This window comes from Tursiops truncatus, unplaced genomic scaffold (genome assembly GCF_011762595.2).
Source record: "Tursiops truncatus isolate mTurTru1 unplaced genomic scaffold, mTurTru1.mat.Y mat_scaffold_55_arrow_ctg1, whole genome shotgun sequence".
Lineage (NCBI taxonomy): Eukaryota > Metazoa > Chordata > Mammalia > Artiodactyla > Delphinidae > Tursiops > Tursiops truncatus.
The window spans coordinates 81,765-95,799 of record NW_022983343.1 but is presented as its reverse complement, the minus strand read 5'-3'; positions in this window follow the sequence as shown (position 1 = coordinate 95,799).

Below are 14,035 nucleotides of genomic sequence, written 5' to 3'. Positions count from 1 at the left end.
TTAGTAAAGCGTCTGGAATGTTGCACCCGAGTACCAGGGGAGGAAAACTGAGACATATTTGAACACGTCTCCCGATCACATGGTTGATCATACTCTAGGTTCCACATGCATGTTTTAGCTGAAGGAAGAATACCTTAAACCTGGAGAGTTGAGACCCGTGGAATGGGTACCATGCAATATGACTTCAAAGGGTCTTCATTTGCTCACCGAACCTCTCCAATCCTATCACTGCTGCGTTTATGCCCCTGTACACATGCTTGATTCTCTTTCGGAGACATAGCAATCCATAGGTTTTAAGATACTTACAAGTCAGGTACATTCTTAGGCGTTTAATATGCGGTGTTGAGTCCATTTCGTTGAGCAAGGAGTAGCTCTTGTCCATTCCATATTTGACCTAAGGAACTTTATCTGTGCTCATTTCAATCTCTGGTTTTATGCAGCACCCCAACTCACCTTTCCCCTTAAGCAAGCATAAGTTGGTTTTCTAAATTTGAGACCCTGTTCTGTTCTGTAATTCAGTTCCTGTGTAGCCAAGTTTACATTCCGTGTATTACTGATATCTTATGATGTTTCTTTTTCTGTGTGACTTATTTCAGTTAGAATCATCATACCTGAATCCACTCATTGTGCTGCTAAGGGCCTGATGACACAGATTTCATTGCTGAGTGATATTGCTTTGTAAGTAAATACCACAACTTCTTTATCCATTTTTCACTTTCTGCGATGTTGAACTTGTACTGTAAACGAGGTTCTTGTAAACAGAGCCGTTCCAAACTTTGGGGTGGCTGTGTCTTTTTGATTTTAATTTCCCTAAGCTATAGGACCATAAGTGGAAGTGCCCTAGGCTCTGTTGCTTTGTTTTTTAGATGTTTCAGGAAACACCATACACTTCTCCCGAGTGTCTGTTGGCAATTTACATCCCGCCCATCAGCATAACAAGGCTCCCAGTTCTCCATGGCCTGTCCTGCCTTTCTGGATTTTACACTTTTTTCAGATGGCCCTTTTGACCGGGGGGAAGTGAGACTTCATTGTAGTGCAGATTTCCTTTGCAAGCTTGCTTGGTTGGCCAAAAAGGGCGTATGCGTTTTTTCCTGAATATATTCAGGAAAAAACGCATACGCCCTTTTTGGCCAAGTGCATCATTGTGGACGTTCTGCCTCTTTTCCTATGCTTTCAATGCAATTCCAGTCTACCTCCTGAAATCGGTTTCCTGCAATTCTGCCCCGCTTTCAAGTCCTCTTGGCAGCCTTACTTCAGTCTATTTTTGGACGATAGCTGTCATTTATAACTCTGCAGGTTTGTGAATTACAGTGCCCCTGAGCTCCTTTCTTCAACTCGCTTTCTTTTGAGCTGGCCGCAACACCGCAGGATGGCTTCAGGCCCTAATCTGGTTCCGGCACGGCACGCTGAGCCTTTGGTTAATTCCTCTTCCTGGTGGGAAATGAGAGTTAAATTTGCCCGTCCAGACACCTCCAGCTAGTCTCTCATTGGTTCTCGCTATTCCTGTTCATCTTCCGCAGAAATTGCAAACTGGGCCAAACAGGAGGTTAAAGGGCTGACTCTCCAAGTGGGGAGAGTGTTAGTAAAGCGTCTGGAATGTTGCACCCGAGTACCAGGGGAGGAAAACTGAGACATATTTGAACACGTCTCCCGATCACATGGTTGATCATACTCTGGGTTCCACATGCATGTTTTAGCTGAAGGAAGAATACCTTAAACCTGGGAGTTGAAACCCGTGGAATGGGTACCATGCAATATGACTTCAAAGGGTCTTCATTTGCTCACCGAACCTCTCCAATCCTATCACTGCTGCGTTTATGCCCCTGTACACATGCTTGATTCTCTTTCGGAGACATAGCAATCCATAGGTTTTAAGATACTTACTAGTCAGGTACATTCTTAGGCGTTTAATATGCGGTGTTGAGTCCATTTCGTTGAGCAAGGAGTAGCTCTTGTCTATTCCATATTTGGCTTAAGGAACTTTATCTGTGCTCATTTCAATCTCTGGTTTTATGCAGCACCCCAACTCACCTTTCCCCTTAAGCAAGCATAAGTTGGTTTTCTAAATTTGAGACCCTGTTCTGTTCTGTAATTCAGTTCCTGTGTAGCCAAGTTTACATTCCGTGTATTACTGATATCTTATGATGTTTCTTTTTCTGTGTGACTTATTTCAGTTAGAATCATCATACCTGAATCCACTCATTGTGCTGCTAAGGGCCTGATGACATAGATTTCATTGCTGAGTGATATTGCTTTGTAAGTAAATACCACAACTTCTTTATCCATTTTTCACTTTCTGCGATGTTGAACTTGTACTGTAAACGAGGTTCTTGTAAACAGAGCGTCCCAAACTTTGGGGTGGCTGTGTCTTTTTGATTTTAATTTCCCTAAGCTATAGGACCATAAGTGGAAGTGCCCTAGGCTCTGTTGCTTTGTTTTTTAGATGTTTCAGGAAACACCATACACTTCTCCCGAGTGTCTGTTGGCAATTTACATCCCGCCCATCAGCATAAAAAGGCTCCCAGTTCTCCATGGCCTGTCCTGCCTTTCTGGATTTTACACTTTTTTCAGATGGCCCTTTTGACCGGGGGGAAGTGAGACTTCATTGTAGTGCAGATTTCCTTTGCAAGCTTGCTTGGTTGGCCAAAAAGGGCGTATGCGTTTTTTCCTGAATATATTCAGGAAAAAACGCATACGCCCTTTTTGGCCAAGTGCATCATTGTGGACGTTCTGCCTCTTTTCCTATGCTTTCAATGCAATTCCAGTCTACCTCCTGAAATCGGTTTCCTGCAATTCTGCCCCGCTTTCAAGTCCTCTTGGCAGCCTTACTTCAGTCTATTTTTGGACGATAGCTGTCATTTATAACTCTGCAGGTTTGTGAATTACAGTGCCCCTGAGCTCCTTTCTTCAACTCGCTTTCTTGTGAGCTGGCCGCAACACCGCAGGATGGCTTCAGGCCCTAATCTGGTTCCGGCACGGCACGCTGAGCCTTTGGTTAATTCCTCTTCCTGGTGGGAAATGAGAGTTAAATTTGCCCGTCCAGACACCTCCAGCTAGTCTCTCATTGGTTCTCGCTATTCCTGTTCATCTTCCGCAGAAATTGCAAACTGGGCCAAACAGGAGGTTAAAGGGCTGACTCTCCAAGTGGGGAGAGTGTTAGTAAAGCGTCTGGAATGTTGCACCCGAGTACCAGGGAGGAAAACTGAGACATATTTGAACACGTCTCCCGTTCACATGGTTGATCATACTCTGGGTTCCACATGCATGTTTTAGCTGAAGGAAGAATACCTTAAACCTGGGTAGTTGAAACCCGTGGAATGGGTACCATGCAATATGACTTCAAAGGGTCTTCATTTGCTCACCGAACCTCTCCAATCCTATCACTGCTGCGTTTATGCCCCTGTACACATGCTTGATTCTCTTTCGGAGACATAGCAATCCATAGGTTTTAAGATACTTACTAGTCAGGTACATTCTTAGGCGTTTAATATGCGGTGTTGAGTCCATTTCGTTGAGCAAGGAGTAGCTCTTGTCTATTCCATATTTGGCTTAAGGAACTTTATCTGTGCTCATTTCAATCTCTGGTTTTATGCAGCACCCCAACTCACCTTTCCCCTTAAGCAAGCATAAGTTGGTTTTCTAAATTTGAGACCCTGTTCTGTTCTGTAATTCAGTTCCTGTGTAGCCAAGTTTACATTCCGTGTATTACTGATATCTTATGATGTTTCTTTTTCTGTGTGACTTATTTCAGTTAGAATCATCATACCTGAATCCACTCATTGTGCTGCTAAGGGCCTGATGACATAGATTTCATTGCTGAGTGATATTGCTTTGTAAGTAAATACCACAACTTCTTTATCCATTTTTCACTTTCTGCGATGTTGAACTTGTACTGTAAACGAGGTTCTTGTAAACAGAGGCGTCCCAAACTTTGGGGTGGCTGTGTCTTTTTGATTTTAATTTCCCTAAGCTATAGGACCATAAGTGGAAGTGCCCTAGGCTCTGTTGCTTTGTTTTTTAGATGTTTCAGGAAACACCATACACTTCTCCCGAGTGTCTGTTGGCAATTTACATCCCGCCCATCAGCATAACAATGCTCCCAGTTCTCCATGGCCTGTCCTGCCTTTCTGGATTTTACACTTTTTTCAGATGGCCCTTTTGACCGGGGGAAGTGAGACTTCATTGTAGTGCAGATTTCCTTTGCAAGCTTGCTTGGTTGGCCAAAAAGGGCGTATGCGTTTTTTCCTGAATATATTCAGGAAAAAACGCATACGCCCTTTTTGGCCAAGTGCATCATTGTGGACGTTCTGCCTCTTTTCCTATGCTTTCAATGCAATTCCAGTCTACCTCCTGAAATCGGTTTCCTGCAATTCTGCCCCGCTTTCAAGTCCTCTTGGCAGCCTTACTTCAGTCTATTTTTGGACGATAGCTGTCATTTATAACTCTGCAGGTTTGTGAATTACAGTGCCCCTGAGCTCCTTTCTTCAACTCGCTTTCTTTTGAGCTGGCCGCAACACCGCAGGATGGCTTCAGGCCCTAATCTGGTTCCGGCACGGCACGCTGAGCCTTTGGTTAATTCCTCTTCCTGGTGGGAAATGAGAGTTAAATTTGCCCGTCCAGACACCTCCAGCTAGTCTCTCATTGGTTCTCGCTATTCCTGTTCATCTTCCGCAGAAATTGCAAACTGGGCCAAACAGGAGGTTAAAGGGCTGACTCTCCAAGTGGGGAGAGTGTTAGTAAAGCGTCTGGAATGTTGCACCCGAGTACCAGGGGAGGAAAACTGAGACATATTTGAACACGTCTCCCGATCACATGGTTGATCATACTCTGGGTTCCACATGCATGTTTTAGCTGAAGGAAGAATACCTTAAACCTGGGTAGTTGAAACCCGTGGAATGGGTACCATGCAATATGACTTCAAAGGGTCTTCATTTGCTCACCGAACCTCTCCAATCCTATCACTGCTGCGTTTATGCCCCTGTACACATGCTTGATTCTCTTTCGGAGACATAGCAATCCATAGGTTTTAAGATACTTACTAGTCAGGTACATTCTTAGGCGTTTAATATGCGGTGTTGAGTCCATTTCGTTGAGCAAGGAGTAGCTCTTGTCTATTCCATATTTGGCTTAAGGAACTTTATCTGTGCTCATTTCAATCTCTGGTTTTATGCAGCACCCCAACTCACCTTTCCCCTTAAGCAAGCATAAGTTGGTTTTCTAAATTTGAGACCCTGTTCTGTTCTGTAATTCAGTTCCTGTGTAGCCAAGTTTACATTCCGTGTATTACTGATATCTTATGATGTTTCTTTTTCTGTGTGACTTATTTCAGTTAGAATCATCATACCTGAATCCACTCATTGTGCTGCTAAGGGCCTGATGACATAGATTTCATTGCTGAGTGATATTGCTTTGTAAGTAAATACCACAACTTCTTTATCCATTTTTCACTTTCTGCGATGTTGAACTTGTACTGTAAATGAGGTTCTTGTAAACAGAGGCGTCCCAAACTTTGGGGTGGCTGTGTCTTTTTGATTTTAATTTCCCTAAGCTATAGGACCATAAGTGGAAGTGCCCTAGGCTCTGTTGCTTTGTTTTTTAGATGTTTCAGGAAACACCATACACTTCTCCCGAGTGTCTGTTGGCAATTTACATCCCGCCCATCAGCATAACAAGGCTCCCAGTTCTCCATGGCCTGTCCTGCCTTTCTGGATTTTACACTTTTTTCAGATGGCCCTTTTGACCGGGGGGAAGTGAGACTTCATTGTAGTGCAGATTTCCTTTGCAAGCTTGCTTGGTTGGCCAAAAAGGGCGTATGCGTTTTTTCCTGAATATATTCAGGAAAAAACGCATACGCCCTTTTTGGCCAAGTGCATCATTGTGGACGTTCTGCCTCTTTTCCTATGCTTTCAATGCAATTCCAGTCTACCTCCTGAAATCGGTTTCCTGCAATTCTGCCCCGCTTTCAAGTCCTCTTGGCAGCCTTACTTCAGTCTATTTTTGGACGATAGCTGTCATTTATAACTCTGCAGGTTTGTGAATTACAGTGCCCCTGAGCTCCTTTCTTCAACTCGCTTTCTTGTGAGCTGGCCGCAACACCGCAGGATGGCTTCAGGCCCTAATCTGGTTCCGGCACGGCACGCTGAGCCTTTGGTTATTTCCTCTTCCTGGTGGGAAATGAGAGTTAAATTTGCCCGTCCAGACACCTCCAGCTAGTCTCTCATTGGTTCTCGCTATTCCTGTTCATCTTCCGCAGAAATTGCAAACTGGGCCAAACAGGAGGTTAAAGGGACTGACTCTCCAAGTGGGGAGAGTGTTAGTAAAGCGTCTGGAATGTTGCACCCGAGTACCAGGGGAGGAAAACTGAGACATATTTGAACACGTCTCCCGTTCACATGGTTGATCATACTCTGGGTTCCACATGCATGTTTTAGCTGAAGGAAGAATACCTTAAACCTGGAGAGTTGAGACCCGTGGAATGGGTACCATGCAATATGACTTCAAAGGGTCTTCATTTGCTCACCGAACCTCTCCAATCCTATCACTGCTGCGTTTATGCCCCTGTACACATGCTTGATTCTCTTTCGGAGACATAGCAATCCATAGGTTTTAAGATACTTACTAGTCAGGTACATTCTTAGGCGTTTAATATGGGTGTTGAGTCCATTTCGTTGAGCAAGGAGTAGCTCTTGTCTATTCCATATTTGGCTTAAGGAACTTTATCTGTGCTCATTTCAATCTCTGGTTTTATGCAGCACCCCAACTCACCTTTCCCCTTAAGCAAGCATAAGTTGGTTTTCTAAATTTGAGACCCTGTTCTGTTTGGAATTCAGTTCCTGTGTAGCCAAGTTTACATTCCGTGTATTACTGATATCTTATGATGTTTCTTTTTCTGTGTGACTTATTTCAGTTAGAATCATCATACCTGAATCCACTCATTGTGCTGCTAAGGGCCTGATGACATAGATTTCATTGCTGAGTGATATTGCTTTGTAAGTAAGTACCACAACTTCTTTATCCATTTTTCACTTTCTGCGATGTTGAACTTGTACTGTAAACGAGGTTCTTGTAAACAGAGCCGTCCCAAACTTTGGGGTGGCTGTGTCTTTTTGATTTTAATTTCCCTAAGCTATAGGACCATAAGTGGAAGTGCCCTAGGCTCTGTTGCTTTGTTTTTTAGATGTTTCAGGAAACACCATACACTTCTCCCGAGTGTCTGTTGGCAATTTACATCCCGCCCATCAGCATAACAAGGCTCCCAGTTCTCCATGGCCTGTCCTGCCTTTCTGGATTTTACACTTTTTTCAGATGGCCCTTTTGACCGGGGGAAGTGAGACTTCATTGTAGTGCAGATTTCCTTTGCAAGCTTGCTTGGTTGGCCAGAAAGGGCGTATGCGTTTTTTCCTGAATATATTCAGGAAAAAACGCATACGCCCTTTTTGGCCAAGTGCATCATTGTGGACGTTCTGCCTCTTTTCCTATGCTTTCAATGCAATTCCAGTCTACCTCCTGAAATCGGTTTCCTGCAATTCTGCCTTGCTTTCAATGCCTCTTCATAGCCTTACCTCAGTATATTTTTGGAAAATAGTTGGCCTTTATAACTCTGCAGGTTTTTGAATTGCAGTGGCCCTTAGCTCCTTTTTTCAGCTCTTATTTTTGTGGTCTTGCCCCATAACCACAGGATTCCTTGAAGCCCTATTTTTCTTCTGGGGCACCTTGCTGTGCCTTTGGTTAATTCTTCTTACTGATGTGATATTAGAGTGACATTTGCCCATTGAAACCGCTACAGCTAGTTTCTCACTGGTTCCCCCTATTCCCATTCATCCTCTGCACTAACTGCAGACTGTGCGATACCAGAACTTAAAGGCATTGACTCCATGTGGGGATGTTGTTAGTAAAGCGGCTGGAATGTCGATCCGGAGCCCCAGGAGAGGAAAAATGAGGTGCGTTTTAGAAACCTTTCCCGATCATATGGTATACCAGTCGCTGGTTTCCCAAGCATGGTTTAGCTGTAGGAAGATTCCCTTCAACCTGGAGTGTTGGGACCCTTGGAATGAGTAGCATGAAGTATTGCATTAAACTTTCGGCAGTTGCTCACCAAAGCTCACCAATCCTCTCAGCCCCAAGTGTCCAGCCTTATGTCTTATCCAGCTGTGGGTTTATATGTGGTCAATCCAGGTTGCATCACAGCCCCTGAGCGAATTTTGTAAGAATTTTTCTCTCTTTCATTGTTTCAGCGTTTTGTTTTTAAATTTATTTCTATAATGGGGTTTAGCTCCTTTTCACTGCTGTGTTTGTGCCGCTCTGCACACACTTGATTCCCTTATGGAGATATATCAATACATGGGTTTTAAGATTCTTATTCCTCAGATATATTTCTCTGCGGTGTATAGGGTGTGTTGAGGCCAGTTCATTGAGCAAGGTGTAGATCTTGTCTAATACCTATTTGGTTTATTGAACGGTATCTGTGCTAATTTCAAACTCTGGTTTTATGCATCACCCCACCTCTCCTTTCCCCTTAAGCTGACATAAGTGTGTTTTCTAAATGTGAGACACTGTTCTGTTCTGTAATTCATTTCTTGTGCAGCCATATTTACCCTCCCTCTATAAGTGATATCTTATGATATGTTTCTTTTTCTGTTTGACTTATTTCAAGTAGTATTATCGGACCTAAATCCACTCTTTATCCTTCTACTAGCCTTATTACATTGATTTCATGGTGAGAGATATTCCATTGTACATAAGTACCACATCTTCTTTATCCATTGTTCTCTTTCTGGGATATTTAAGGTGTACTGAAGTTGAGGTTCTTGTAAACAGAGTAGCCCTAAACTGTGGTGTGCTGTGTCTTGTTGATTTTAGACTTCCCTAGATATACTCCCATGATTGGAAGTGTCCTATGCTCTGTAGCTCTGTTTTTTAGATGATTTAGGAACCACCATACACTTCTCCAGAGTGGCTCTCGGCAGTTCACACACTGCCCATCAGCGTATAAAGGCTCCCAGTTCTCCATGGCCTGTCCTGCCTTTCTGGATTTTACACTTTTTTCAGATGGCCCTTTTGACCGGGGGGAAGTGAGACTTCTTTGTTGTGCACATTTGCATTGCTTGCTTGCTTCGTTGCCCATAAAGTGCGTATGCGTTTTTTCCTGGATATAATCAGGAAAAAACGCATACGCCCTTTTGGGCCAACTGCATCATTGTCGAAATTCTGCCGCTTTTCATGTGCTTTAAAGACGAGTCCAATCTATCTCTTGAAATCTGTTTCTTGCAATTCTGTCTTGCATTCAGATCCTCTTCTTTGCCTTACCTCAACATATTTTTGGACGTTAGTTTTCATTTATAACTCTGCAGGTTTGTGAATTGCAGTGACCCTGAGCTCCATTTTTAAGTTGCTCTTTTGTGAGCTGGCCTCAAACCCGCAGGATTGCTTCAGGCCCTATTTTGGCTCCGGCGAGGCAGGCTGAGCCTTTCTTTAATTCTTATTCTTAATGGGAAATTAGAGTGATATGTGCCCGTCCAAACCCCTACAACTCTTCTCTCATTGGTTCCCCCTCTTCCCGTTCATCCTCCTCACAATTTGCAAAATGTGTGAAACAGAAGTTTAAATGTGCTGATTCTCCAAGTGGGGAGATTCTAAGTAGCGTGGCTGGAATGGTGAACAGGAGCACCAGGAGAGGATAAATGAGGTGCATTTTAGACACATCTCCCGATCACATGGTGTACAGTCCTCTGGGTTTTCCATGCATGTTTTAGCTGTAGGAAGATCCCTTGAACCTGCAGATTTGGGACCCATTGAATGGGTACCAGGTAGTATTACTTTAAAGGGTGTGCATTTCCTCACCCAACCTCACATTTCTCTTAGCGCAAACAGTTTCCAGCCTTATGTCTCATCCTGCTGTGGGTCTAGATGTGTTCAATCCATGTTGCATCACCGTCCCTGAGGAAAAGTTGTAAGAGGTTTTCTCTGTCTCTCTGTCGTTTATTTTTTTCAATTTATTACTATATTGGTTACAGCTGATTTTCAAAGCTCTGTTTCTTGCTGCTGTACATCCACTTGATTCACGTACAGAGAGACATCAATAAATTCTTTTTCAGATTCTTACCAGTCGTATATATTCTTTTCCGGTGACTTGAGTGTGCTGAGTGCAGTTCTTTTAGCTACCGTGTAGGCCTTGTTGATTATCAGTTTGGTATTTGGAATGGTATCTTTGCTAATTTCAACCTCCTGGATGATGCCTCACCCCTCCCCACCTTTCCCGTTTAGCAGCCTTATGCGTGTTTTCTACATATTTGACTATGTTTTTGTTTTGTAATTTATTTCATGTGTAGCCATTTTGGATTCCACCTTTAAGTGATATCTTATGATATGTGTCTTTTTCTTTTTGAATTCTGTCACTTAGAATGATCATACGTAACTCCTCCGGAGTTGTTACAACTGGCCATATTTCATTGATTTCCAGGCTGAATAATATTCCACTCTACCTAAGTACCACATCTCTATCCATTTTTCCCTCCAGAGACATTTAAGTTATATCCTAGTCGAGGATCTTTTAAACAGAGAGGGGGTAAACATTGGGGTGCCTGTGTCCTCTCGATTTTTGTTTTTCCCAAGATATACGCCCATGAGTGCAAGTGCCCTATGCTCTGTAGCTCATTTTTTAGATGCTTTAGTAAACACAATACACTTCTCCAGAATGGCCGTTGGCAATATACATTTCCACTATAAGTCTCACAGGGCTCCCTCTTCTCGTTGCCCTGTCCTGCATTTCTGTTGTTTACGCTTTATGAGGATGGCTCTTCTGACTGATGCGAAGTGATATCTTTTGTAGTATTGACTTCCAGTGCCCACCTGTTTGGTTGGCTAAAAAAGTGTATGCCCTTTTCTTGAATATATACAGAAAAAAACGCATACACCCTTTTTGGCCAACTGCAATGTTGGCAATGTTCAGCTCCTTTTCTTGTGCTTAATGCGAGTCCTTTCTACCTCCTCAAATCCCTTTCCTGCCATTCTCCCTTGCTTACAAGTCCTTTTCTCTGACTCTCCTCAAGACATTTTTCAGTGATGGATATTTTCAACTCTGCAGTTTTGTGAATTTTACTGCCCCTGAGTTCCATTGTTCAACTCGTGTTTATGGGAACTGGCCACAAAGCAGCGGGATTTCCTCAAGCCCTATACTGTTTCCATGGGCAACCCTAGCCTTTGGTCAATTCGTCTTCCTGATTGGAAATTAGAGTGACATGTGCCTGTCTGAACACCTAGGACTTGTCTCTCATTGTTCCTCATCCTTCCGCTTCATCCTCTGGACAAATTCCAAACTGTACGCAACAGGATGTTGACAGTGCTGACATCTCCAAGTGGGGAGACTGTTAGTAAAGACGCTGGAGGGGTGAACCCGAGCACCAGGAGATGAGGAGATGAGATGCCTTTTCCAAACTCTTCCCGATCAGACGGTATACCATCCTCTGGGTGTGACAGACATGTTTTAGCAGTAGGAAGAGTCCCATTCATGTAAGGAGAACACCAGGGCTTTTTCAAAATCAGTGTCTCCCCGAAACCCAAACTGGGGAAGTTTTTAAGCTACGGCTACACATATGTTCATTAAGGGCCTTGGGAAGTAGGCAGAGTCCAAACTTTAGATGATTGAAGTCTTCAGGGTCAGAAGCACTCACCACCAGCTTCCCTTAGGCTACACTTTAACTGTCATTGATAGATGATGTCAATAAAAATATCTATTCTTTTTCAGATTATTTCCCCTTATAGGTTATTGCAAAATGTTGAGTGTAGTTCCCTGTGCTATACAGTAGTTCCTTGTTGATGATCTATTTTATACATAGCAGTGTGTATGTGTTAATTCCAAACTGTTAATTTATCCCTCCTCCCACCTTTCCCCTTTGGTAATAATAAATTATAAGATTTTATACTTCTCAGAAATGGGGGAGCTGAAAGAGAGGTATCATTTTCAATGGAAAAGCATTTAAAACAAGATTGAAGGTTTAACCAAGATTATTAGCTGTACATCCTTGGAAAGAAATCACTTCGTTTCTCTAATATTGACCTGACAAATAAGACAAACCTTTTCACTGAACTTGCTTATAAAAAGTGATGGAAATATCAAATGGAAGTGTTAAAAGCATCTTATTTTACCCGAGCCTTATACACTGTTCTATGTTAACTACAGTTTGGCTCACACATCTGTTCATTGAGGTTACAATAGTCTCAATTTCTGTTACTGATCCTCCAGAGTGGACCCCAACAAGTGTCCCCCTGCCCAGTGTCATTGGGGCCAACAGATCGAGACTGAGTTTGGTTCACAAGCAAAGGAAACTTTATATTTTGATCAGAGAATGGAGAGGTGAGAGCATGCACTACCCCGTGGGCTGTGGGCTGGGCTGCTGTGTAGAGATCCTGTCAGAGTCAGTGGGAGGGAGGGAGGCGGCGGAGCTCTCGAGGGCCGGGTTGGCTGTAGCTCAGGCTCTATATCGTGGAGTCTGCACTGGGCCCCAGGAGCTGAGGTGTCGACCCAGCCATTCTGCACTAGGAAATCTGGTCTGAAGTGCCGGGTGTGGAACCTCTGCATGCGGGACCCTAGGAGCACGTGAAATTAGACAAAGCACAAAGGATAAAAAAGGTTAGACTTGACTTTATTGCCCAGATTCTATTTTTATCTCCCAGGGATTTTTAATGGGCTTTGCTGGGGACAAACCCCTCCTCTGCCTTTTGTCCCGTTCCTCATTCTTGGAGTGCTGAGGGTGCAGACCCTTCTTCTGTAACTGCTGAGTGCTGAGTTGGGAGCCCTCATACCCTGGGGCGAGGGTCAGAGCTTCTCCCCAGCAGCCTCCCGGTGACGTTGATTGTCCCCAGGACCCCTGCCTCCCTGCTCGTCCACCTGAGCACCAGCATTGGAAGTGTTATAGATTCTAATGACCTTTAAGGGTCCAGGAAAGAGATGTGCAGAGACGCTGTGGGGGCCGGTTTCACCCCGCCCCACATTTGTTCGGCCACCTTAGGCTGACCGTCTCTGCCAGCCTAGATGCTCTGACCAGTAGTCTGCGCTTTCTTCAATTAGGCCCCTGAATTAACGTACAAACAGCACCAGGTGTCAGAGCCCTGCCCGCTCAACTCCCAGACAGTCCAGGGTCAGTGGTGATCAAGGACCATGATGGCTACTGAGTCAACAGCCTTTTGAAGTAAACAGGAGTCCAGCCGGTCTTATTGGCCACCATCATCACGGTGTCTGTAGGCTTTTCTATGGTGACAGTGTGGTATACTGTTCCCCCGCCAAGATTATTAGCTCCCCTCTGGGTGCAGTAAGTCCTGCAAGCAGTAGTCTACTCTTTTGGGACACACTCTTGTTGTTTTATGAGAGAAACTCCAGGTCAAGTGATGTTCACACGAGTCGTCATGGTGCCCTGTTGCCCCCGGTTATCTCTCTGGATGTTGGAGTTGGAGGGCCTCCTCACTCGAGGTCGGTGTGCCCACGGAGCGAACCCTGCAACTTCAGGGCATGGTTGGTGGTTAGGATCACCACGTGGGGTCCTTTTCCCTTAGGAGGGAGGTGGCCTTTTGGGCTGCTGATTTCCAGGTTTTTAGATACCGCCAGTATCTTGGCCAGATGTGGCAGTGGGCCAAGCCCCTTAGTGACCGTAGTTTATCCTACCTGGATGGCATTCTTGCATTGTTCCATTTCAAGTGGTCCCAGTTTTTGCACTAATTCTCCAATGGCGATTCACCTTTCACCGGGAATGTAAAGGTCAAAGGGTTTAGCTAAATTAGGGAGTTCCAGGGCAAGGGTCTGAATTGACTGCTCTTTCCATTCTTGAAAGGCCACTTCTGGATTCTATTCAAAAGGATCATCATCTTTTCCTTTCAGTGTTTCATATAGAGGCCCAGCTAGTAGACTGTAGTTAGGGATCCAGAAGCAGCAAACCCTGGCCTCCCCAGGAACCCCTAAGCTGTCTTCTAGTTTTAGAAAGGGGTAAGGCTGAAAATGGTTTCTTCCCTTTCCTGGGATGGGCTTCTCTGACCTTCTGTGAGA